General features: G+C 42.1%; 1 protein-coding gene and 1 long non-coding RNA gene across 9 annotated transcripts in view; one reads left to right on the top strand and one right to left on the bottom strand.

The window, feature by feature from the left end:
• LOC141158448 (uncharacterized) overlaps positions 1–24,946 on the bottom strand; it is a 40,715-nt gene extending 15,769 nt beyond the window's left edge. The window contains exon 1 of one of the 2 annotated variants that reach the window (XR_012248488.1): positions 24,791–24,946. This is a non-coding gene — a long non-coding RNA (uncharacterized lncRNA). The remainder of the gene's footprint in view (positions 1–24,790) is intronic. The other variant, XR_012248482.1, reaches the window with a different exon arrangement.
• FAT1 (FAT atypical cadherin 1) overlaps positions 1–26,061 on the top strand; it is a 296,807-nt gene that overhangs the window by 40,941 nt on the left and 229,805 nt on the right. For 6 of the 7 annotated variants that reach the window (XR_012248471.1, XM_073645374.1, XM_073645372.1 and 3 more), the window contains exon 1: positions 24,191–24,518. The exons of the other annotated variant lie outside the window; for it this stretch is intronic. The gene's annotated coding sequence lies outside the window, so the exon portion shown is untranslated. Of the gene's footprint in view, positions 1–24,190; positions 24,519–26,061 lie in introns of those variants that run through there. 7 annotated transcript variants of the gene reach the window in all.

Here is a 26,061-nt window from a genome sequence, read left to right as displayed (position 1 = left end):
GGATAGAAAACAAAGATTTTGTATAAGCTGAAGGAAAGCCTAATTATTACTCAAAATAAAGTGACTGACTAAATATGGCCAAAGTCAGCTGTTCGACTGAGATCCCACTCCTTATGTGGCCTGACAGATGTTTTTTCTATAAATGACCCTAACATCTTTTTTCCCTGCATTGCTACATGGTCACCATGTCTGTGTATTTAGTACAAGGACAAATTATTTCTGCCAGAACATAAGCTGCTCTCACTGTCCATTCTGGCTTGTATGGGAGCTCCAAGTCACATGTATATTGTCCATATTGTTGGAGTGACGGATACAGCTGCAGCTTATCTTGGAGGTACTATGTTAAGTCAGATGATGATGTTGTCTTAATGGGGTGGTCTGGGACTATGTGTCATAAAACTAACAGGCAAGTGCGGTAATTGCTAATAGAAGAAACTACCTGCCTGTTGTACCTGGCGCCGGCACAGAGCGGTCATTGACCCTCCTGCCGTCAATTTAGCTCCTTCCTGTCTACACAGCAGATCTTCCTTTGGGCTGCTCTTGGTGAGGAAGACAATGATTGCTCTACAGTATATCCCAAGTATAACAGTTCATTCTCCCACAAAGTCGGAGTGCTAATGATTCTGCTGAAAGCTGAAATCTGCAACACATAAGCCCTAATAAGCCATATGGGCAAGTGTTGTCATGATGGGACAACCACTCCAACCAACCAGTGCTAACCTTCCTGATTAGAAAACAGTTATAGGTATACAGCCAGGCAAATCGTCATAGAATATATTCACCACTGATGGAACATACGACACAAGCCATATCCCAGTGCTTCAGACCACTTGGTGCTTTAATCTCGGGGCTTTATGGAATTTGCACAGATCTGCTCCTCTCGGATATATCTTTTTATAGGAGACATGCAGCTGAGCAGATTTTTAATTTAAAGCAATAAATAAATTAATAAATAAACCAAACCCATCTGCTTCGCTAATCAAATTATTCATTAGGCCGTCTATTCCTGCTTTATGACTTGCAGAGAGTGTGAATTCACCACTGGTTCCTTTGTCAGAGAACATTAATAACCCCTTCACATAACATGTCATTCTAAATTGAGATTGCCATCCAATATAATTGAAGAGGATATTCAGATTAATTGAATGGGATTCTTTGTTTCCTTGATACCTCCTTGATGCTTATGAAAAATACATCCTACAGTATATTAGTATATGCATTTTTCATGAAGCCCTTGTTTGAACATTGAAGTATGTTAGCACCACGCATAAGGAAACATTTACTGGCATCAAAGAAGTACTGTGTTGCTTCAGTAAGAACCAGTTACAACACCAAGGAACCTTTGTTCACATAAGTATGTACAATATGCCTCACACTCCAATGCATGAAAGGGCAGCTCATCCTGAAAGACTCTGATTAACCCGCGCCTCAAATTGTTTCCTACCGGTCTATTATAATTTGATATGATGTTTGTGTTATAGAAGCCATGATACTCATAGCATCTGATAAAAAACAAAAAACAATTATATGTTCATTAAAGGGACCCTCACACCTCTGCACACCATATGCTTGGATTAAAGCCCATGCTGCGTAGAGGTGGGATCTCTGCGTCTCCCTTTTTCTTTGCAGAACACTTGATTGATTGATTTTAGACAGCGTTGGTGTCTTCCCGGCTGCTATAGACTGCACTCAGTTTGAGATCTCATCAAGAGGAGACATGTAGCACCTCTTCGCTCAATGGGAGAACAACACCTTGGTAGTGGGAGAATAGAGATACAATGTTGTCATTTATTTTCTTGATGTGTCCAACAGAGAATCTGAAAGATCAGCTGGCAGGACATCATCAGAAAATGATGGCTTATGGAATTTATTCTCTTTGTTTTGCATTTTTCTAAATATGTAAACATCAAGGGAATACAGAAGAAAGGGTTATTTATTGGACATTAGAGCCAGCATATTTAGCAGCGCTGTACAGAGAGCGCCCTCACATTAGTCCCCATCAGCAACCAATTCCGCCTCCATTTTAGTGCTAAAAGATTTTTTTTCCCTGAGTTTTGCAGCATACCTTAATAAAAATTGACAGGATTGTAAAATTAAAGGGAATCTGTCACCCCCCTGGGAGATATCAGACCTTTACTATGGGCATACAGGTTATAGAAAAGTAAATCTATACTTACCTGTATGGCACATAGTAGAGGTCTGATTGCAGAGAAAAGTGTTTTTATCACCTCTGTCTTCCCCAGGCTTGGAGTCCGGGGGACGCCAAGAAATCCCTGCCTACCTATTTATTATTCCCCGAAATCCCCTCCTATATGCTTAGTTACCATATTCCCCCCTCCCCTGCACGTTACAGGGCCCTGTGACGTGCACTGTGCTCCCTGACTTCCCGGGCATGCGCAAAGTGCCGCCCACATGGAGAAGATAGAGAAATTAGGTTCTTCGTCTTCTCTGCACCTGTGCTGCGATCACACCAAGATGACACTCGGCTCAAACTCTGACAGTGTTTGATCTGAGTGTCATTAGCATAATCAGCCCGATTCTCTCGCATGAGAAAACATATGGCTGTCTGACCGCAGCCTAAGGCTATGTGCCCACATTGCGGAAATGAAGCAGAAAATTTCTGCTTCATTTCCGCATGTCCTCTCCCGGAAAAACGCATGCGGAATTCCGCACACGTTTATCGCGCGTTTTTTCGACATACAGAATTGCCTTGCATTTTTTCATGCATTGAATAAGGCAATTCCGCATGCGGAAACGCAAAATGAATGAACATGCTGCGGATTTTTGAACGCAGCATAAACGCTGCGGAAAAATCCGCAGCATGGGCATAGAACTTGCGGATTCTCATTGGGGACCATGGGGTGCGGATTAAGAAGCGTTTTACAAGCGTTTCCGCTGCGGAAAATCCGCATCAAAAACGCTTGTAATCCGCAACATGGGCACGCAGCCTAAGAGTGAGAGGTATCTCCAATATCCAATCCTCCCTATGAGTGGGATGTATTTAAAAATCCTGCATAAAAGTGAGATGTATCTCCAATCCTCCATAAGAGGGAGATGTATCCCAAATCCTACATAAGATTGATATGTATCTCCAATCCTCCACAAGAGTGAGCTGTATCTCCAATATCCAATCCTCCATTATCAAAGGATATACCGTATCTCCAGTTCCCAATAAAACTCAGATGTATGTCCAATCCACCATAAAATTGAGATGAATCTCCAATCTTCCATAAGAGTGGGATGCATCTCCAATCCTCCATAAATCTAAGATATATCTCCAATCCTCCATAAGAGGTGAATGTATCTCCAATGTTGAATCTTATAAAAGAGTGCGCTGTATCTCTAATCCTCCATAAGAGTGGCATGTGTCTCCAATTCTCCATAAAACTAAGATATATCTCCAATCCTCCATAAGAGGTGGCTGTATCTCCAATCCTCCAAAAGAGTGGGATCTATCACTAGTCCTCAATGAGAGTAGGATGTATCCCCAATCTTCCATAAGAAAGAGCTGTATCCCCAATCCGACATAAGATTGGTATGTACCTCCAATTCTCCATAAGAGTGGGCCATATCTCCAATCGTCCATGAGAGGGGGATGTATCTCCAATCCTCCATGAGAGGGGGATGTATCTCCAATCCTCCATGAGAGGGGGATGTATCTCCAATCCTCCATGAGAGGGGGATGTATCTCCAATCCTCCATAAGAGTAAGATCTATCTCCAATCCTCAATAAGACTGAGATGCATCCCCAACCCTTCATAAGAGTGGGGTCTAGCTCCAATCCTCTATAAGAGTAGGCTGAATCTCCAATCATCCATAAGTGTGGGATGTATCTCCAAACTTCCATAAGAGTAAGATGCATCCTCAATCCTTCATAACAGTGGGCCGCATCTCCAATCCACCATAACAGTGGGATGTATCCTTCACTCTTAACCAAAGTAACCAGCTGGTAACTGTATATCCTGCTTATCCTTTGATTAGAGACCTTACTACATGAAATTACATCCTACATGAGTGATTGCATCACTAGAACATTGAGTGTATGCAGGTATTTCTGGTGACTTCCAAGCTGATCTTTGCCTTTTCTTTTAATTCACCATGGTTGTATGGAGTATTCTATGGAAAAGCCTAAGATTGCTTTATGGACTTTGTGGTTCTGGTCTAACATGTAATGGTACAGGTCCTGGTGATAGTCCATTGTGTAGCTGTTACAATGGTGGGTGGTATGTATAAAAACAGTGAGCTGTTCAACAGTTGACCATGTGTTTGTAAACTCTTATTCACTAATGAATCCAAAATTGTATTTTAATTGACTGGTCACTTTGTTATATCCATGCCGATAGAAAACCAACAGTATTATATTGAATCAGTAAAGAAAAAGTAAACGCTGCAGATATTTTTCTGCGTGGAAATTGACATGTGAAGCACATTTAAAAATATTTAGACAAAACTTGAATCTGCACATAACACTTGTGGATTTTGAAAAAGATTTGGTGAAATTCCTGGTAGATTTGTACCTTTATGCTTCTTGCAATGCAGGCTCTGTACCACCGCCATCACTGGTCAGTAACAACTATAGCAGTGATAGCACTTACATATTAATCTATAATATCCCATGAAAATAGTCATCTATTTGGTGCTAAATCCTCCCTTGGACGGATTTCCGTCATTGGCATCTAAACAAGAAGATGATGTAGCCTCCCTACTACATTAAATTTAGTTTTGCTGTAGAAGACATGTAGGAATGTCTGTACTAAACGCAAGATGTTCTGTTTTGTAAACTTAATAGCTGTTACTATGGAAATATTGTGCGAGCCTCATCCCCTGTACGGTCTGCAAATCGTCTGTCATTCTATTACAGGCACTGTCTATATGAAAAAGTATTTTGGAACATCATTATATCATATGATATAGGATATACGTCGTTTACCTAAAATGTATCCTGAACTGTAGCAGAAGTAATCTCTTTACTGTTTTTATATCAGTTTCTTATCTGCATGGAATTTATACTTTTCATCCTCGTCTACTGGTTCATGAGCAGCCAAACCAAACTCTGCAAGAGCAGAACCAGAATATTACCGTTATTAAAGGGAGTTTCTTCATAGATGGATATTGTCAGATAGTTCTTGTAAAAACAAGCACTTTTGCAGTTTACTGCTTATTGAAGTTTGCAGCCATTCTTGAGATATTAACACTTTTTTTCTTTTGTTTATAGCTCGCTATCTAGGTGACGGACCACCGCTGCTGACTAGCTTGTAAACACTGAATCTGACCAGTGATAGGAGGTAATAGTGTGCTCTAACAATCCTGGCCGGCTTCAAAACAGTGTTTACAGGCTCAATAGAAAAGAGCTTGTAAGCACTGTGCATGTTCTGCTGTTGATCAGCAGTGGTCGGTTTCCATAGCAACGAGCTGTAAACACAAGAAAAGTGGTAATATCTGAAGGACGGCTGAACATTTTAAGCAGTAAATCATAAAATTGCCTGTATAGTCAATCCCTATCCAACAAGACCCATTTCTGAAGATGGGAATAAACCTTTAATTAGGGTATCACTGTGCATAGACGATGTTGTTCTTCAAATTAAACAAACTACTGTCTTTACGCATAAGAATATGGGGGTGTAATTGTGTATCTGCTAAATAATTTTCCAAACAGTCCAAAAAAGAATGAATTTATTCAAAATATTAGGAAACTGATTAATCAACGACACTTTAATATAATGTTATTACTGTAATGGCGTCCTCTAGAAACAGGAATGATGTTGCTAGGATTATCTAGTTCTCTGCACGTCACTGGAAATCCACAAAAACTCCCACCTTGGGTGAATGGATGGAAGAAGTTAACAATATTCTGAAAATGGAAAACATGATTGCACATGATAACAATCGCCTCAAAGCTTTTCATCGCAAATGGACATGTTGGATATTATTTAGTGAGGGGAATGACCTGGCAATCTGGTTGTCAGAAAATAATAATTAAAATAGAATGTTGTGGTAGATGTGGTCTCCTCTGAAGTGCTGGTTTCAATAAGGTGTGTGTTTGTTTTTTTTGTTCCCTCCCACCTACTTTTTTTTCCCCCATCCTTTTTCCACCCCCTTTTCTTCTTTACATTCCTCAATCACAATAGCATTACTACCTCATCCAGCTGGTTATACTTACATTATAATGTTTAATGACAACTTAATATTAACAACCGTGAACTTTTCTATTGTTATCATAGAACGTAATTGGAATGTTCTGTTTTCATATTCATGTTAAAATCCAATAAAAATATTTAAAGTAAAAAAAAACACTAGGATTTCAGTTTCTTGCAGTACAGAGGCTGACGTCAGGTTGCAGAATACAGGCTGTGAATGGCAGTTTGCATTCTTCCGGCAGAGTGGCAGAACAACTCTGCTGTGCTTAGATTGTCTGTGCTGTACTGGTCATAAATATATAAGAGGAGATTGCATGAACAGCAATTCTCTAACTTACCACAACCAGATATAAGTCACCATGTTGCAAATTTCAGCTTTCAGCAGTGTCATCAGCATATCTGCATCAACATGACATGGAGGATGTAGGGAAGAACTGACATAAAACAAACCACTGAGAAGTCTGCAGACTAAACAAAATGTAACAGTTCACATGGCACCATCTGCAGTCTGCTCCACATAAGTCTGCAGCTGTTTCTATGCTCCAACATACCAAAGGAAACCCTACATTTTAATATGCTACAGCCATATATTTTGGAACTTCTCTTATGTACTTGGGTCAGGCCTATCATCAGAATTTCTGACGTAGTCCGTATTTGAAAGGTAGAAATAGACAGACATTCACTTAAAGGGCTTGTCCCTTTTTACACAAAATTTGGCTGCAAAATAAAGTAAGCACCCTACATGTTTGATCCCAGTGCCAGCTTTCTGCAGCTTTTGCCAGTTTTATTTTTCAGGACTGCTGCCAGTTACTGGGCTCAGTTTTGATGCCAAGCTACACACCATGAAACGGATAAGCCCCCTGACTGGCTGCAGCGGTCACATGTTGTAGACACGGCGGGGGAACAGCTGTGACTGGCTAGTGACTAGTGGGGCAGGGGCTTTTTTTTCATTCTTTAAAGCATACTTCCATGTGGCCCAATTGTGTGTGAAAATGGACGTCCTCTGTAGTGGAAGTGAAAAAACAATTACACAACTTTAGGGCTTGTGCAGACAGTTGTACATTCTCTGATCCGAGAGAATCGGGACTATTATGCAAGTGACGCTCTGATCAGAGCTTGATTAAAGCATTAGCATAGTGTGATCCGATTGTCTCAGATTAGAGAATCAAGCACACTGTGAGGAAAAGATGGAGAACAAAATTTCTCCATCTTCTCCATTGTGTCAGTGTGCGGAGATCAGACCACTTTCAGATGTCATCTGAGTGCAGTCACTGACTTTCATGGCCAAGTGCGATCCGAATATCGGATGAAACTCAGACAAGCAGCTATTTTTTCCTTGTATAGATTCTGTCACTGGAAAAAACTGGACATGTATCCGGCCCCATGGACTAACATTGGTTCCAGTGAGATCCAATGTTTTGTCGGAACGCACTCTGACCGATAATACAGCCGTATGCACAAGCCCTTATAGAGACACTGGCTTTCCTTAATGACACCAGCTTAGTATAAAGTCTTATTGGCAAAGCACCATGGGAAAAACATGCAATTTGGCTTGCTCCTTAAGAGAAGGGTGGCTACTTCAACTAGATGGCACCAGCCAAATAGTTTTCCTTCTTTCCAAAAGAGATTTCATTTGCAAACCTCATCTAGTCTTTTATTCCCCTTCCCCCAACAATAAACCAAATGTAGTATGGAATATACAGATTACAGGACCCATTGGTCATTGCATATGATAATGAGGATAATAAATTCTTTAAAAAGGAAAAAAGGTGTTGATCAAAAGAATGCAATGGGGTGCAAGATGGACATTTGTTATTAAAGGGCCCAGATACTTCTGATGGCTGCCCTGTTAAGATATCTAAAGACCAGGTTTACAACTTCAAAGTCCAGCTTGAAAAGACATTTGCTAGTCACAGTAAGATTTATGAAAGTCTCCTGAGACTTCAGAGTCAAAGCACAGTCCTTCTCAAGTGTCAGATATATTTACTGATGATTTTCCCACTCACCTCCATGACTGAAGTGCCACCATAACGCTTGGGAGCTATTTACAAAATATCAATGTCTTTGTCCCGTCATACTCTGTGCAGCTAATTTAAACCCTAAAGGAATAGGTCTCTGTCTACGGGTCTCTGGCCCTTTAAATCACAGACTACCAGAATCGCCTTCTGTTATGGTAAATGACTATTTATGGAAATGGCTTCAAGTGCTTGATAGATGTCGGAGTGTTTTCTCAGACCCCTGATGAATGGTATTTATATCTGGCCTTTGTAGAATGGGATTATCTACATTTCTGGTGAAGCTGCTTGCAGAAAATCCTACAGTTTATCTGGGATGTAGAGGACATGATACATCTGTCAGCACTGGGAGCCGAGTCTGCTAAGTGCAATGTGACGGAGCCGGTAAACATTTCGTATGGCCACACAATTTACCTACTGTTACGTTATAAGGCAACATGGGTATATTTTGGGATTGTACAATAAAAAGATGAACAGTCCATCACTGTGTCTTGATCTTAGGTTTTGCCTTTCTAATGGCCAGTCTGAACATGCTCCTACACATTGCATATGTGCCAACTTATACTCCAGTTCATTTCTTTCGACATCACTGTTTTGTACAGAAGACCTTCGGTCATATTACGCTTTTGCGTTGGTTGATATGTACAGCTGGAAGAATAACTCCTGAGGTTACAGTTATACCAAGCTCTACAATCTGATGGGGGGGGGCAAAAGGTTTGACTGCCCTATATGAGTAGACCCTTACTTTTACCATGGATAATAGTTGGGGTGCCAGAGTTTGCACTGGAGCACAGGATCTTCAAGTTATTCATATGTGTATATGGTTTGTTGTGGATTTGGCCGTAGCAAAATCACTCCCACACCCTCCCCAACTTTTCTACTAAATCAAACCTAGATTATCATCGATCAATAGAACAACAGGCAGTGATAATTCAGAGGATAAATATGAAGAAGTCAACATCCTCACACATGAAGATCTATACAACACCCACTTATGATGTCTGCCACTGGTAGGCAGATCATGTCTACATTCAACAAACTTGCCCTCAACTCTTTTTCCATTGGACATGCATTCCATGCTAGGACCTTAAAGAGATTTCCAAGAAATTGAAAAAATAAATTACCGTACTTAAAGAAATGTCATTAGGAATTTATTTATAAACACTTTTAGTTAGCAAATCTCACTTGTTTTTTTTTTTTTTATAAGGAGGACATCGGTATAGAATTAGCCTCCTTGTTACACCATTGTGTTACCTTGTTGCGCCTCCACCTTGTTACATTAACAGAAACTAAACTTGTCCTAGAATGTTAGGTGCTTGTGAGCATGTGCAGTATGAAGAGCCACAACCTCTGTTCATGTGGAAGATGTGCTTCTAGTGGATACTCTGATCTAATAATGACGAAACATGGGGTGCCGAGGCAAGAAAGAGCTGCTCACACTGCTGTACACCCTGTCTTTCTGATCTAATACTGGTTATACCAGAGGTGCTGAGGTAAGAAAAGGTCGCTTACACTACCGTAGACTTTGTGATTCTGATCTAATATTGGAGATACCAGTGGTGCTGAGGTAATAAGAGGCTGCTCACACTGCTGTCCACCATGTCTATCTGGTTTAGTACTGGAGATCCCTGGGCTGCTGAGGTAAAAGGCCGCGCACATTTCTGTACACTATGTTAATCTGATTTAGTACTGGAGATACCATGGTGCTGAAGTAAGAAGAGGCTGTTCACACTGCTGTCCACCTGCCTTTCTGATCTAATACTGGAAATACCAGGGATGCTGCTGGAAGAAGAGGCTGCTCACACTACTGTCCACACTACTGTCCACTATATCTGATCTAATACTGGAGATACCAGAAGGTGCTGAGGTAAGAAGAAGCTGTTCACACGGCTGTCCACTCTGACTTACTGATCTAATACTGGAGATTTCAAGCGTGCTCTCACTGCTGTCCACCCTGTATATCTGATCTAATACTGGAGATATGAGGGGTGCTGAGGTAAGGAGAGGCTGCTCTCACTGCTGTCCACCCTGTCTATCTGATCTAATACTGGAGATACAGGGAGTGCTGAGATTAGAAGAGGCTGCTTACATTGCTGTCCACCATGTCATTCTGAATGGCAATACATGGTATAGGTATCTCCAGGTCACAGCAGAGGTGCTGCCTACCGCACAAGCTCACATGCTCCTGTCCTGCCATTCTTGGACAGGTTTCTATCAGTGTAACAAGATGGGGACCATTTTAATTTTATAGTGATTAACTTCCAAGACGAAACAATTGTGATTTTCTAATTAAAATTATTTAGGAATTTATTTATAATGACATTTTATTTTAGTTAATTACTATTTTCTATATCTGTAGAACATCTTTAAATACATACCCTATATACTACATTTCACCAAAAGCAAGGAACCCACTGATGAAACACTCAATCCCTGAGAGCTACTTTCAACATCAATAACGAACACTTGGAAGATGTGCCCTAACACCTTCTCTGCATCCAGTGCAGCTCTCAGCACCAGAGGGCTATATATTTGTCTACTACATGACGTACAATAGAAAGTTACATTGTGTTACCGTGTTAGCCAGCAAATTCAATGTAAATACTTTTATGCCCAAAAATGACAAAAGTATTCTCGGAGTGATACCTTTATTGGCTAACCAGAAAATATATATAAATATATATATATATAATATATATTTTGTGATGCAGCAGACATCCCTTTAATGGTTCAGTGTGTTTTGAATGACCATGTACCTTCCCCTTTAACTGACTGGTCACATGACCGTGACATCACACAGGTCCTTATGCACACAGAAGGTCCTATCTGTGGGTTGTGTGTGCTACAGTATATATAAACCCTGTGTGTTCCTGTGTGGGTGTGTTCCGGTGTGTAGGCGTTCCTGGTTGTTGGGAGCTCCTGTGTGGGCACCGTGTGTCAGGCACGAGGCTGATCCCTGTGTGTGTGGGGGAACACCGCTCGTGTGAGGCCTGGTGAGGCCTGGTGGACTCCGGTGGAGGTGAAGCCTGGATTCCTGTGTGAGAGTGTGAGGGATGCCAGTAAGCCTCGGAGTGCCACACAAGCGTCCTGGGAGGTGAAGCCTGGGTATGGTATGTGTAATACGCCAGTAAGCCTTCAGGGAGTGACGGCTGGAGACCACGTGTGGGAAGCCGTAGAGCCACAGTGGTGGCGTGTGAAGAGGACTATAGCAGCTGAAGTCGGCAAAGGTAATACTCTTGTGTTATGGACATTTACATGGACATTGTTTCAGTATTACCTTGCGGAAGGCTGTAATTAGAGCCAAGTGGGCCGGTCTGCCACTTGGGCTCGTGGACTTTATCAGTGTGTCGGCGGGCCACGGAGTTGGACCCGGAAAGAAGCTGTTTATGAAGTGTAATAAACTGCGGAGTTTGAGAAAACAGAAACCTTATATGTGAGTTGATTTACGCAGCGGGCGAGTATCCCCCAGGATAATAAGTAGCGCTTCCTTACAATATATACACACACATATACATATACATACATACATACATACATACACATATATAATTTTTTTTTTTTTTTTTTTTTCTGGTTAGCCAATAAAGGTGTCACTCCGACAATACATTTGTCATTTTTGGGCATAAAAGTATCTAGTAGTTTAAGAATATGTGACGCGCCCCCTGGGCCGTGGGGTAATCGGTGCCGGGCCGGTCGGTGCTGGGGATGTCACAGTGGCAGTGACCCGGTCCGTGACCCAGGGCGGTCAATAAAAGGGGATTATAGTTTTTATAGTTTAATGTTCATGACGCCACCTGCGCTATGCGGCTATATGGGGCCGCCGCTGCGGTGCAGATCCCCTGAAGCTGATGGTGACGCAGCAGAGTTGGTTCAGCTCTCCACAGGTAGAGCTAAGCTCCAGGGTGGTGCAGTGATGTTATAGATTAGGTAGATATTGCTGTGCAATGTAGTGCAGGGGATGGCGCAGATAATAATTCCAGGACACAGTGGGGTGCAGTCTTCAAGGTTTACTCACAGTTGTTGAACTCCAGGTTACCAGTACCAGGGTAACCTCCCACGTTGTCCTGCGTTCACCAAGGAAGGGGTTCAGCAATCTCTCAAGTAACTCAGGAGTACTTAAACGGGACCCCGTTCTATGTGCCTTCCTCGGTCGTCTTCCTGCGCTGGCTCTCACCCTCCTGCCCTGCGCCTCACAATCAGTGTCCGAAGCCGGTAGCCTCGGATCTTGTCGGGCGACCTGCAGTCCCCTGGACACTCTGTGGCCACCTTTTTGGTGATGTAATTGTGGTGGTTGGCAGCTGCAACTTACAAGTACAGAAGCCTCTGGTTTCTAGCTGAGCCTTGTAGTTCTCCACTAGTTTAGGGGCCGGTCCCCTCTGCAGCCTGATCCCTCCACGTCCGTGTAGATTCGGGCGCATGGGTGGCTTCCTGCACTCCCCGTGCCTCAGGGATCCCCTCTGTCTTTGGAGCCTTACCTCTGCTCCTGTCCTCTCTCACTCTATCTCCTGGGTCTCTGTTACTAGGCCCCACTTCTCTCTCTCTCCTTTCAACTCCTGTTCCAAGCACTGGAGCCAGGAGCCTGGACCTCCTCCACTGCTCTCCTGAACAGGACTGGCTCTCGCTGAACTCCTTCTAGATGGTTCCTTGCTTTCTTATACTCCTACTGAAGTGCTCCCCTAAACTACTTCCTCTAACCACACCCACTACATGGTTCCACCCTCCAGCCAGGGACCAGGGACTGTGCTCTCCCTTAGGAGCAATCTCACCCTTCCCTCTGAAGTGGAGTGTAATGGATGCAAGTGTGTGGTCCCGGGCAGTACTCCATCCTTACCTGAGAGTGGGATACCACACCTCTGGATGAGATGTAGTGACTTGAACCCGCATGTCCTTATATTTAGGCCTCAGACATCAGTGTCGCTCATAGGTGTTTTTTTTTCACGGATACAACACATACCCATTATAATTTATGGTGCTATTCACATGTCCATGTTTTTTATGGACCGTGTGCCCATGCAAAATTCATGGAGACATGTCCTTTTTTCCCAGAATCACGGAGCAAAAGGGCCAATACAAGTCTTTGGGTCTGTGAAAAACACATGATTACAACATTGATGGTAAAAACGGACACACGGACCGTACACTGGTGACAACCTGATCCAGAACACTGATGACGCCAGTGCTATTTTTTCATGGACGTAGGGCCTTAATGTGAGTTTTCACTAAGTTTTGCTTGCAGCATTGTATACTAAAGGCATAAAAAATGTTATTCCCCTGCCAAAAATGACTGAGAGGGTGCTTCAAGTGTTCAGTAAGAGAACCAGTAATATGAGACAGGCTTGTTAAAGTCTACAACCCCTTTAATTTACAGTCTGATGAAAAGTACTAGGACGTATATAGTTGTAATGTCTCTAAAAATCTCCACATGGTCTTTGCATTTGCCCTTTGAACCTGCATTAACATTACCCTTGGAACTTAAATATGTGTGGATCTTTTTTGTTATGTGATGCCGCCGGCACTGTTAATAGGTCAGTGTATTCAAAGTAGAGCTGTCATCATGAATCAGCCTTTACATTAAAACCTGTATACAAATATATTATATATATATATACATATATACACACACACACAGTGTACCAAATTATTATGCAAATAATATTTTCTCAGATTTTCCCAAATTACCTATATGAATTGCAGTCATTGTAATTTAAGTCAAATAACTATTAGAGTACAATTGAAAGGTTTTTGTACAAACTGCCTATGATAACAGTATATTTTTGAAAAAATAAAAAACTCAAACTGCATGTTCCAAATTATTATGCACAGCAGAGTTTTCAACCTTTTCATTTTAATAAAGAACACAAAAATTGTCATTTTTGAAATTCTAAGCATTAGCAGGTTATTACAAACTGAAATCAAACAGTTTTCAACTCAAAACTTTATTCTAGGTGATGTTACATTTGCACATAGGACCACTTGTTCGAAAGGAGCTTCTGAACTCTCTCGTCCATTGAATTTGTCAGGTTTTGGATGGTTTCTGCTTCAATTGTTTTGCATGAGGACAGAATACCCTCCCAGAGCTGTTGCTTAGATGTGAACTGCCTCCCGCCATCATAGACACTCCTTTTGATGATGCTCCAGAGGTTCTCAATGGGGTTGAGGTGAGGGGAGCATGGGTGCCACACCATAAGTTTGTCCCCTTTTATGCCCATAGCAGCCAGAGATGCAGATGTGTTATGTGCAGCATGAGACGGGGCATTATCATGCATGAAAATGATCTCGATGGTCCAGATGGATGGAGTGGAGGATGGCTGGTTGATGGACACCCCATGCAAACACGGCTACGGCGCTAACAAGGAGGAGGTGGAGTAATGTTTTGGGCTGGAATCATGGGGAGAGAGATTGTCGGCCCTTTTAGGATCCCTGAAGGGGTAAGGATGAACTCCATAATGTATGTTGAGTTTCTCAAACATTACTTCCTTCCATGGTTCAAGAAGAAGAACCGTGCATTCCGCAGCAAGATCATTTTCATGCATGATAATGCCCCGTCTCATGCTGCACATTTATTAAAATGAAAAGGTTGAAAACTCTGCTGTGCATAATAATTTGGAACATGCAGTTTGAGTTTTTTATTTTTTTAAAAATATACTGTTATCATAGGCAGTTTGTACAAAAACCTTTCAATTGTACTCTAATAGTTATTTGACTGGAAAATTACAATGACTGCAATTCATATAGGTAATTTGGGAAAATCTGAGAAAATATTATTTGCATAATAATTTGGAACACAGTGTATATATCACATACAGTACAGACCAAAAGTTTGGACTACCTCTTGAAGCTCATCAAGAGAATGCCAAGAGTGTGCAAAGCAGTCATCAAAGCAAAAGGTGCCTACTTTGAAGAACCTAAAATATAAAACATATTTTCAGTTGTTTCACACTTTTTGTTAAGTATATAATTCCACATGTGTTAATTCATAGTTTTGATGCCTTCAGTGTGAATGTACAATTTTCATAGTCATGAAAATCCAGAAAAATCTTTAAATGAGAAGGTGTGTCCAAACTTTTGGTCTGTAATAATATACACACACACACACACACACTGCGCCTTTGTAACAAGCTGGAGCAAGGGTCTGTGTAGTTTTTGGATAAGGGGTTGGAAATGCACATCTAACCTCTGTGAAGGCACACATTTCTTTTCAGACTTACACATTATATAATTAGACATTTCTTTTTGAGTTTAAGAGGACGAATGAGGAATATTTTGTTAATTTGTGTGACTATTTTCCTTGAATGCTGGTAAATTAGGCTCTGTTTAAAATGAAAGCCACAGCGCAGTGTCAGACCTATGACTTGACGAAAGTTGCCCATACACATATACAAAAGTTGATGAAAATGGTCAATTTCAGCGTAAAATAATATTCGACAGGTGTCAAAGATAGTTATTTTGGCACTCATGGTTAAAATCTTTGCCCTGTTGTCGCTAGTGTACTTTCAGTTAAAGAATCTTCCCGAAACTTTCTCAAAAAGATCTTTCCACCTTTTGCTGATGGCATTGAACATGTATGGCCAATTTTAATGCAATGGCCACTGTGAAAAACGTGTGATGGCTGCATCAACATAATGATCATTCCCCAGGTGATCATTATTCAACAGATGTCCAACCATCGACCTACTTCTGTATAATGTGTATGGCACTCTAACACCACTGGCACGCACTGGGGTCCTTTGGGTTCTCTTAAAGAGGTTGTCCACTACTTTTACATTGATGGCCTATCCTTAGGATAGGCCATCAATGTCTGATTGGCCAGGGTCTGACATCCCCGCCAATCAGCTGTTATCGGTGTCAGAGGCGGCATTCACCGGCTGTAAGTACTTACCCTGCGGTAGCCACTACAATTAGACAGCCAGCTCCGAAAGTAAGTACTTACAGCCCGTGGACGCTGCCTCTGACACAGATAACAACTGATCGGTGGAGTTGCCGGCTGTCGGACCCCAGCCGATCAGACATTGATGACCCATTCTAAGGATAGGCCATCAGTGTAAAAGTAGTGGACAACCTCTTTAAAGTTTTTTGTTTTGATGGGTAGGGTAGTGATGCATCCAGGGCTGTTCTTACTGCCAAATCTAACGGCATTTGCAAAGGAGTCTCTGAAACAACTATGAACATATACTTATACGGATCATTATATTGGGACCTGTATTTAAATATTGTTCAGCCACATTCACTGTCATACACACAGCAGAGCCTGAGCAATCTGCGTGCCTAAGCACCATAATACTGCACAATAATACCGCCGTAATGCTCCAACTAATACAATATGGGCCATTGTTTTTCGAGTCAGATCTCTAAGTAATCCAACAGAGAAAACATTGTATATCTCCGTATGCAGGACACCATATACTTATAGTCAAATGCATGAGCCATTACAGAAAAAAAATAGGCAATGATCATATATTGGTAAATGTTTTTTTTACAAATTGCTACAACAAAGGGATTATTTTTACCAATGAAAAACAGGCAAATCATCCAACAGGCAAATGTATAAAATTTTAAAAGAATTAGCATTGATCTCAATAAACGAATCAGGCTTTAATTAAAGGGGTATTACAGGCTTGTGTTATTGATGATACGTATATCCTTGTAATAGGTAATTAAAATCAGATTGGAGGGTTAAAACCCACCACCCCCACTAATCAGCTGTTGTCAGTGGTAGCTGGATGTGAATGGAGCCGGAATAGCACAGCGCAGCACACCGTGTAGTGGCCCTTGCTGAGAGTTGTAGCAAGGCTTCTATTTAAATGAACCTCAATGATCCACACAGATCTGATATGGTTGACCTACCCTAGGGATGGGTCATCAGCATCATAATACTGGCAACTTTACTGAGTGAAAGTTGTCAGCCTTCTTCTAGGCTTTAATGAAGTTATTCTGTTATTGATGACCTATCCTTTGCACCTCTGGTATGCCTAGGGACCAGCGACTAGCAGCTCCAGCAGCAGGATGTAAACATTGTGATGGTGCTGAATATCACTGCTCTGTAAGGCTGTGTGCCCACGATACGTTTTTTTAAGCGTTTCCGCAGCGGCAAAAATGCTGCAGAAACGCTTAAAAAACGTATGGTAGAAGGCCTGCCATGTTCCCCAATGATAATCCGCATGTGCTGTGCACATGCTGCGGAAACTTCCGCTGCGGATTATCATTGCGGAAAAAAACGCAGCATTACCAATTATTTTGCGGAAGTGCTGCGTTTTCGCCGCCATTGACTTGCATTAGACCGCATGGATTACGCATCACTGTATATGTAGATGCGCATTCCATGCGGTCTAATGTGCGGATGGTACCCAGGTCTAGAGGAGAGGAGACTCTCCTCCGGACCCGGGTACCATAGAAACTGTAAAAAAAAAAAGGAATAAAATAAAAAATAAATATATACTTACCTTCTGGCGGCCCGTGCTGCGCTCCTCCTCGCATGCCGACAGTTCGCGATGGAATGAAGGACCTGCGCTGGCGTCAGGTCCTTCAATCCACCGCTGCGGGGACGGTGAAGCTAGACTGCGGGGGCCATCGGAGGGTAAGATATTATATTTATATATATATATATATATATATATATAGAACAAAAGTTTGGACACACCTTCTCATTTAAAGATTTTTCTGTATTTTCATGACTATGAAAATTGTACATTCACACTGAAGGCATCAAAACTATGAATTAACACATGTGGAATTATATACTTAACAAAAAAGTGTGAAACAACTGAAAATATGTCTTATATTCTAGGTTCTTCAAAGTAGCCACCTTTTGCTTTGATGACTGCTTTGCACACTCTTGGCATTCTCTTGATGAGCTTCAAGAGGTAGTCACCGGAAATGGTCTTCCAACAATCTTGAAGGAGTTCCCAGAGATGCTTAGCACTTGTTGGCCCTTTTGTCTACACTCTGCGGTCCAGCTCACCCCAAACCATCTTGATTGGGTTCAGGTCTGGTGACTGGAGGCCAGGTCATCTGGCATAGCACCCCATCACTCTCCCTCTTGGTCAAATAGCCCTTACACAGCCTGGAGGTATGTTTGGGGTCATTGTCCTGTTGAAATATAAATGATGGTCCAACTAAACGCAAACCGGATGGAATAGCATGCCGCTGCAAGATGCTGTGGTAGCCATGCTGATTCAGTATGCCTTCAATTTTGAATAAATCCCCAACAGTGTCACCAGCAAAGCCCCCCCACACCATCACACCTCCTCTATGCTTCACGGTGGGAACCAGGCATGTAGAGTCCATCCGTTCACCTTTTCTGCGTCGCACAAAGACATGGTGGCTGAAACCAAAGATTTCAAATTTGGACTCATCAGACCAAAGCACAGATTTCCACTGGTCTAATGTCCATTTCTTTGTGCTCTTTAGCCCAAACAAGTCTCCTTTGCTTGTTGCCTGTCCTTAGCAGTGGTTTCCTAGCAGCTATTTTACCATGAAGGCCTGCTGCACAAAGTCTCCTCTTAACAGTTGTTGAAGAGATGTGTCTGCTGCTAGAACTCTGTGTGGCATTGACCTGGTCTCTAATCTGAGCTGCTGTTAACCTGCGATTTCTGAGGCTGGTGACTCGGATAATCTTATCCTCAGAAGCAAAGGTGACTCTTGGTCTTCCTTTCCTGGGGCGGTCCTCATGTGAGCCAGTTTCTTTGTAGCGATTGATGGTTTTTGCAACTGCACTTAGGGACACTTTTTCAAAGTTTTCCCAATTTTTCGGACTGACTGACCATCATTTTTTAAAGTAATGATGGCCACTCGTTTTTCTTTACTTAACTGCTTTTTTCTTGCCATAATACAAATTTTAACAGCCTATTCAGTAGGACTATCAGCTGTGTATCCACCAGAGTTCTGCACAACACAACTGATGGTCCCAACCCCATTTATAAGGCAAGAAATCCCACTTATTAAACCCGACAGGGCACACCTGTGAAGTGAAAACCATTTCCGGTGACTACCTCTTGAAGCTCATCAAGAGAATGCCAAGAGTGTGCAAAGCAGTCATCAAAGCAAAAGGTGGCCACTTTGAAGAACCTAGAATATAAGACATATTTTCAGTTATTTCACACTTTTTTGTTAAGTATATAATTCCACATGTGTTAATTCATAGTTTTGATGCCTTCAGTGTGAATGTACAATTTTCATAGACATGAAAATACAGAAAAATCTTTAAATGAGAAGGTGTGTCCAAACTTTTGGTCTGTGCTGTGTATATTTTATTTATATATATATATATATATATATATATATATATATATTTTTTTTTTTTTTCATTCTTTTGGTCACAGTATATAAATTCATGCCGGTTGCCTGGATTTATATAGTGTGACCAAGTTGACAAGCACTTTCCAAGTGATGCTAAAATCGCTGGGAAAGCGCTTGTCAACCCGCATGCGGAAATGCAAGTGAAGAACTCTTCACTTCCGCCTGTCCCTGGCAGGAAAATGCATATACAATCCGCATGCGTTTTTTTCTGCCAGGGAGATGGAGAAGCGCTCAGGAAAAAATCCTGAGCATTTCTGCATCGTGGGCACATAAGCCTTACACTATTTTTTACACTATTTACCGACCGCTCTGAGGTATTGTAGATCTGATTCATTAAGTTGATGATTTGCAGTACCTGATAACAGCCACTAAACAGGAGTGGTGCTGTTCCGCTCTTCCACAGGGATTGCATCTGCCCACTAATGGACATGCTAGCACCTGATCACTGGGGCTGCAAGGTGTTGTTGGGTCCCACAATCTGATATTGATGACCTATCCCTAGGACAGGTCCTAGGATTAGTCATCAATATCATAGTAGTAGGAAATCCCCTTTAATAAAGTATTGGTTATTATGGAGAAGTTGAGCCATGAGATTTTTAGCATTTTAGTTATTGGGAAAAAATGTGTAATAATAATTTTCTATGTTTTATATTCTAATACAGTTATTGAGATAATAATAATAAAAAAAAAATACTAGCTCGAGTTGGTGGTGCTGGCCGAGATACCAAATGTCTTTAATGGTCCAGATGAAGAAGCCAAGTAACAGTGACATAGTTCTTAGCTTAGTGTCAATTGCCAATAGTATAGTTATAACCCTGGTACCAACTTTCAGCATAGCTATGAAATTTCCAGTGTTACTGGGGCATGCTAGTATATGCTGGGGCCAACAGCTGGTTGCCAAAAATCACATATGCTTACCAAGCCACTGGTGGGGGAACATTCTTAGGAAACAGATGTGACATTATTTTTTACTGGAAAAGACCAGCTAGAGCTTTCATACGGACTTACCTCCTGCTCAGTATGGAAGAAATATATCTACTGTCTTATGACATTTTCATCAATTTTGTTGCAAACAGCACTACTAATACATTGCAATTCAGAAAGTCATCTACATGCAGGTCATGTGTTTGCAAGGTGTACCATCTGTATACAGAAATGACACCACCAAAAAGCAACAATAAAATACATATATACATTATATATTATAAACAGTTGAAACCAGAAGTTTACATACACTATATAAAAAGACACATATGCATGTTTTTCTGAATATCGGACATGAAATCAGAATAAACCTTTCCCGTTTTAAGGTCAATTAGGATTACCATCATTTTTAAGATTTGCCAAATGCCAGAATAATGAGAGAATGTTTTAAGGCATTTTTATTACTTACTGCAAATTCAAAAGTTTACATACACTAAGATCACTATGCCTTTAAACAATTTTGGACTGCCCATGTGACGATGTCATGTGTTTGGAAGCTTCTGATAGGTTTTTTGGCAACATCTGAGTTAGAGACACCTGTGGATTTATTTTAATGCACACCTGAAACACACTGCTTCTTTGTGTAGCATCATGGGAAAGTCTAAAGAAATCAGCCAAGATATCAGGAAGAGAATTGTGGACTTGGACAAGTCTGGCTCATCCTTGGGTACAATTTCAAGATACCTGAAGGTGCCTCGTTCATCTGTACAAACAATTATACGCAAGTACAAACAAGATGGGAATGTCCATCCATCATACCGCTCTGGAAGAAGACGCGTTCTGTGTCCCAGAGATGAACGTGCTTTGGTCCGACATGTTCATATCAACCCAAGGACAGAAGCAAAAGACCTTGTGAAGATAATGGTGGAAACTGGTAAGATTGTGTTGTGACGCCCAGCTGCGCTTGGTATCACAGATCCTGGAAGAGTGCATTGATGGATTCCTCCACAAGAAGCCCCCATAAACATTCACACATCTCCACCTTCCACCTCAGACCAGCAGAGGGAGCCAGTTAGAGATATAAATAGGGAAGGTGGAGCCAGGCAGTTTAGTCTAGTTCAGTCTAGTTTAGAGTACAGAGTGATTCAGCAGTTTCTCTGAAGAGTTACCTCAGAGGACAGAGCCTGTTCCAGCTCCTGCAGTTGCTAGCCTGCAGTGGAGCTCATCCAGACTGAGACTCATTGGTAGCTCAGAATAGTGAACTTTAGGTGTGCCGGCGCCATAAGATCGGTGAAGCGCGGCAAGCTGCTGTTAGGGTGTATAGCCTAGTGAGGGCCCGAGTAGGCCGAAGGCGAGCGGAGAGTTAGTACATAGGGGTAGAGGAGCTTAACCGGCTCACCCCGAAGGAGTTACCGGACACCGGGTCCGAGCTTACCGGGATCTCTATGACCCAGTAAGGCATAACCGGAATCCCTGGAGAACTACTAGTCCCAGGATCGCTAAAGTGCTGATAAGTAACAGAGCCGGGAGACACATAGGCCCCGCAAGCTGAGGAGCGTGTATTCCCTACCACAAGGTCAGCCAGCGCAGGACAGAGACAAAGTTAGGCCTAGCTCCAGGCAGGTCAGAAACTTACTACGCAGAGGCAAGAAACAGGAGGCCCTACACCTGCTTATTGGGGAGGATCCTGATATGCACCCTTCACCCTACAGTGCTCCGGGACGTGCCTGAATTTCCATCAGTAAAAGGTACTGAAGTGACTACTGTGTCCGTCCCCGTTCTTGCTCTGACCCGGCTGGGTCTCGACTGTCTTGCATCCCCCTCTCTGTACGCTGCCCTGATGTCCAGCTCCACCTGTGGGGAGCTATACCATCGAGCTGCCTTATCATCGGCCTCAGTGGACTGCGCAGCGCTGGTGATTCTCACCAGAAGCCACAGGTGGCGTCACAAACTTTCATAAAACTAACAAACCTATTATCCCAGTATACAATCCCCTTTTTAAAGCTGACCCCAGGGTACGGGCCCGGGAGCCGACCACCGCGACATCCCCAAAGGCCAGGCAAAAGGCCCGGGTACCGAGTCATCCCCATCCCCTGGGCTAGTCAGTGTCAATATCCACAGTGAAACACGTACTGCATCAACATGGGCTGAAAGGCCACTCTACCAGGAAGAAGCCATTAACCCAAAAGAAACCTAAAAAAGCCAGATTAATGTTTGCAAATGCACACAGGAACACAGACCTTAATTTTTGGAGACATGTCCTGTGGTCTGATAAAAAACTAAAAATGAACATTTTGGCATAATGACCATCGTTGCGTTTGGAGGAAAAGGGAGAAGCTTGGAAGCCTAAGAACACCATAGCAACTGTCAAACACAGGGGTGGCAACATCATGTTGTGGGGTTGTTTTGCTGCAGGAGGGACTGGTGCACTTCACAAAAGAGATGGCATCATAAGAGAAAAGATTATGTGGCAATATTGAAGTAACATCTCAAGACATCAGCCAGGGAGTTAATGCTTGGGCGGAAATGGGTCTTCCAAATGGACAATGATCCAAAGGATACTGCCAAAATGGTAACAAAGTGGATTAAGGATAACAAAGTCATTGTTTTGGAGTGGCCATCCCAAAGCCCTGATCACAATCCTATTGAAAATGTATGGGCAAAGCTGAAAAGGCAGGTGGAGCAAGGCGACCTACAAACCTAGATCAGTTACACCAGCTTTGTCAGAAGGAAGGGGCCCAAATTCCAACCAACTATTGTCAGAAGCTTGTGGAAGGATATCCCAAACGTTTGACCCAAGTCATTCAGTTTAAGGGCAATGGTACCAAATACTAATGAAATTGTGTCTTCTTATATAGTGTATGTAAACTTCTGGTTTCAACTAACACACATATATTTTTAGCCGTAGTAAAAATAAAATGTGCATATGAAACAAGGGCAGCATGGTTGCTCAGTGGTTAGCACTGTAGTTCTGCAGCGCTGGGGTCCTGGGTTCGAAACCCAATTCCAATGGAAACATCTGCAAGGAGTTTGGATGTTTTCCCTGTGTCCTCCTCTAGGGTCTCTGATACTTACTGATAGAGAGGTTAGATTGTGAGCCCCATTGGGGACAGTGATGATAATATAGGTAAAGGGCCATGGAAGAGGATGGCGCTATACATAAGCAAAGCATAATAAAATAAATAAGAAACACAGTCTAAACCTGTTATAGACTGAGTGACATATTATCACTAGTGTTGAGCGAGTATGAATTGTTAACCCCTTCGGCGAGCACGCTCAGGTGCTCGCTGAGTATTTGCGACGTGCTCGCAATCCCAGCATGTGTCACAGGTGTATGACAGATGTGTCACATGCAGCTGCGGTGACACTTTCATCAATGCTGAGCACACTACAAACAATTGTAGCGGTTAACAACTCATACTTGATCAACACTAATTATCACTCATTTTGAAGATTAAGACTGATAGGGAAAAGTGAACAATTCAAGCACTGATTTATGGACAGCACAATCTTTTTATCATAAAGAACCTGGTTAAACAGGATTGGAAAAAAAAGTTCTATTGTGTTTTATAAGAATATATTCTAGTTGTAAATCTTGATGTAACGCTGATATAATATATGTTTACGCTATGACATATTATGACCAGCCTGGTTTACATTACTTTTCACTGCCTGTATGCTGTAGATAGAAGTACAGCAGCAGTTCTAGTACTGAGCACACAAGGCGGCTGCAGCCCAGGACACCTTTTTTTCGCTCCCCCCTTGAAATTTCCAGTTTATCCTAAGTCCACAAAAGTGAGGGGGAGGAGAAGGATGTGATGTCATCAGCTCTCCTGTGAGCCCTGTCCCAGTGCAGGAGAGGCAGCACAGGGAGCACCACACTCTCTCCAGCAACTTCTATCACTAGTGCTCTGCTGGGACATGTCCTGATTCTCTGGAGGAGGCTGTTCTGCACCATTGTTGTCATAGAGGGGTCTCTTAGCACAGAGCATCTGGAGGGGCCATGATCCAGGATGGTGGATTGCTCTAGGACTTGTTGCTTTATCGCCTGTGGATATGTTGAGAAAGAAAAGAAAGAGGTGAAAGTCCTCATGGAGTTATGTGTTCTAGCTCAAGCTAAAGGAGACAGGACCTAAATAGTAGGCAGGTAAGTGCTGATCTAGCCTCTGTATGTGGAGTGTGATTTTTGGGGCATTTCTGCAGTAATGTTTTTGATGTGCTGTATCTTCTGCATGATCACACAATAGGTCTGTATTGTTCCCACAAGGCAGGGGACAGCACAAAGACTGATGATTAATAATTAAGATATATTCCCATTCTCCTACAGTCAAGAATTTACCAGGAAAACTGTTCGCGATCATTCATAATGTGCCAGTTCTGGGCACCATATAAGGAACCAGAGGCTTGTCTTTGTCTTACCTTCCCGGGATGTCCTGCACTGGGGGGACGTTGGTCAACCACAGACTGATTGACTTTTCACCTAATCCAGGCAATAACCTGAACTCTAAACGGTAATCAGTTCTGGAAACAAAACTGATTAAATGCAAAACACTAAAATTCCTATAATCATTAGCAGAGTTTATCGGGAAGCTTTTTGCACATTAATGGATTTATTTATTACGTTCTCTTAAATAGCACCAGTATCAAGATTAAGGCAGAGAAGACCATGGTAGACCTACCTAGGCTTGTATAAGATGGATCTTCCTACAGATCGTTCATCCATTAAGTCGCCATGGCTTGAGATCGAGCTGAATGCCGTTAAAAAAATACTCGGCAACACTGTCCCCATTGGGGCTTACAATCTACATTCGCTATCGGTATGTCTTTGGAGTGTGGGAATAAACACACAAAATCACAGGAAAAATACACAAACTTGTTGCAGATGTTGTGCTTGGTGGGATTTGAACCCAGGACCCCAGCGCTGTAGTGCTAACCACTGAGCCACCGCGCTGCCCTATCATTAGCTGGAAGAATCACGTGTCTGATATCTTCGGAATCATAAACATTAAATGTTCCAAATGATCGATATCTCATTTGAACACAAACTATCACATTTATTTTTATACATGATCCATTTTGGAAGGAAAAACATATTTCTCTTCTGTACAGTGATCGATTCACACTAGTTATCATTTGCATTTGGTCAGTAGCTGCCCCACATTAGAATTTATGCTTTACACTTAAGCTATAACTATTGCAGCATCATCTAAGTTATCCAATAGACAAGACAATAACTTGTGAATATGTTCTCCCTGGATCACCCATATATTCAACAACAGCCTATATGTTCAGTGCTTCTGGAGTGATCTGAGGGTGAAATACTGTATATCTCAATTAACAATCATTGAAACTCTGGAATCACATGTAAAGCGCCATGGAATAAATGGCGCTATAATAAATAATAATAATCCCACCAGCTGAACACATCTGATCCTTGTGATTTCACAGACACGGCCGTTATTCAGAAAGCACTAAAAGTTGGCACATTTTGGGACCTTTTGTACCATTGTTCCCTAAATATCACACATTACCATGATTACGCTTAGACATGTTCTGTAGGACTCTAGAGTGCCCCTCTTATTGGAGCAATGATTCAGGCGCATACATATGTCCTCTATCACTATCTGCCAGACTGGCTCTCTAGGGAAACGCCACCAAATTTCTTTCATTCCCTGCAAAATGGGAGTGCT

The sequence above is a fragment of the Phyllobates terribilis genome, unplaced genomic scaffold (assembly GCF_046119375.1).
Source record: "Phyllobates terribilis strain yellow unplaced genomic scaffold, ASM4611937v1 Scaffold_1__5_contigs__length_1240528914, whole genome shotgun sequence".
In the NCBI taxonomy this organism is placed as follows: Eukaryota; Metazoa; Chordata; class Amphibia; order Anura; family Dendrobatidae; genus Phyllobates; species Phyllobates terribilis.
The sequence above is the reverse complement of the archived record's forward strand: the minus strand, read 5'-3'. Positions and strand labels throughout refer to the sequence as shown.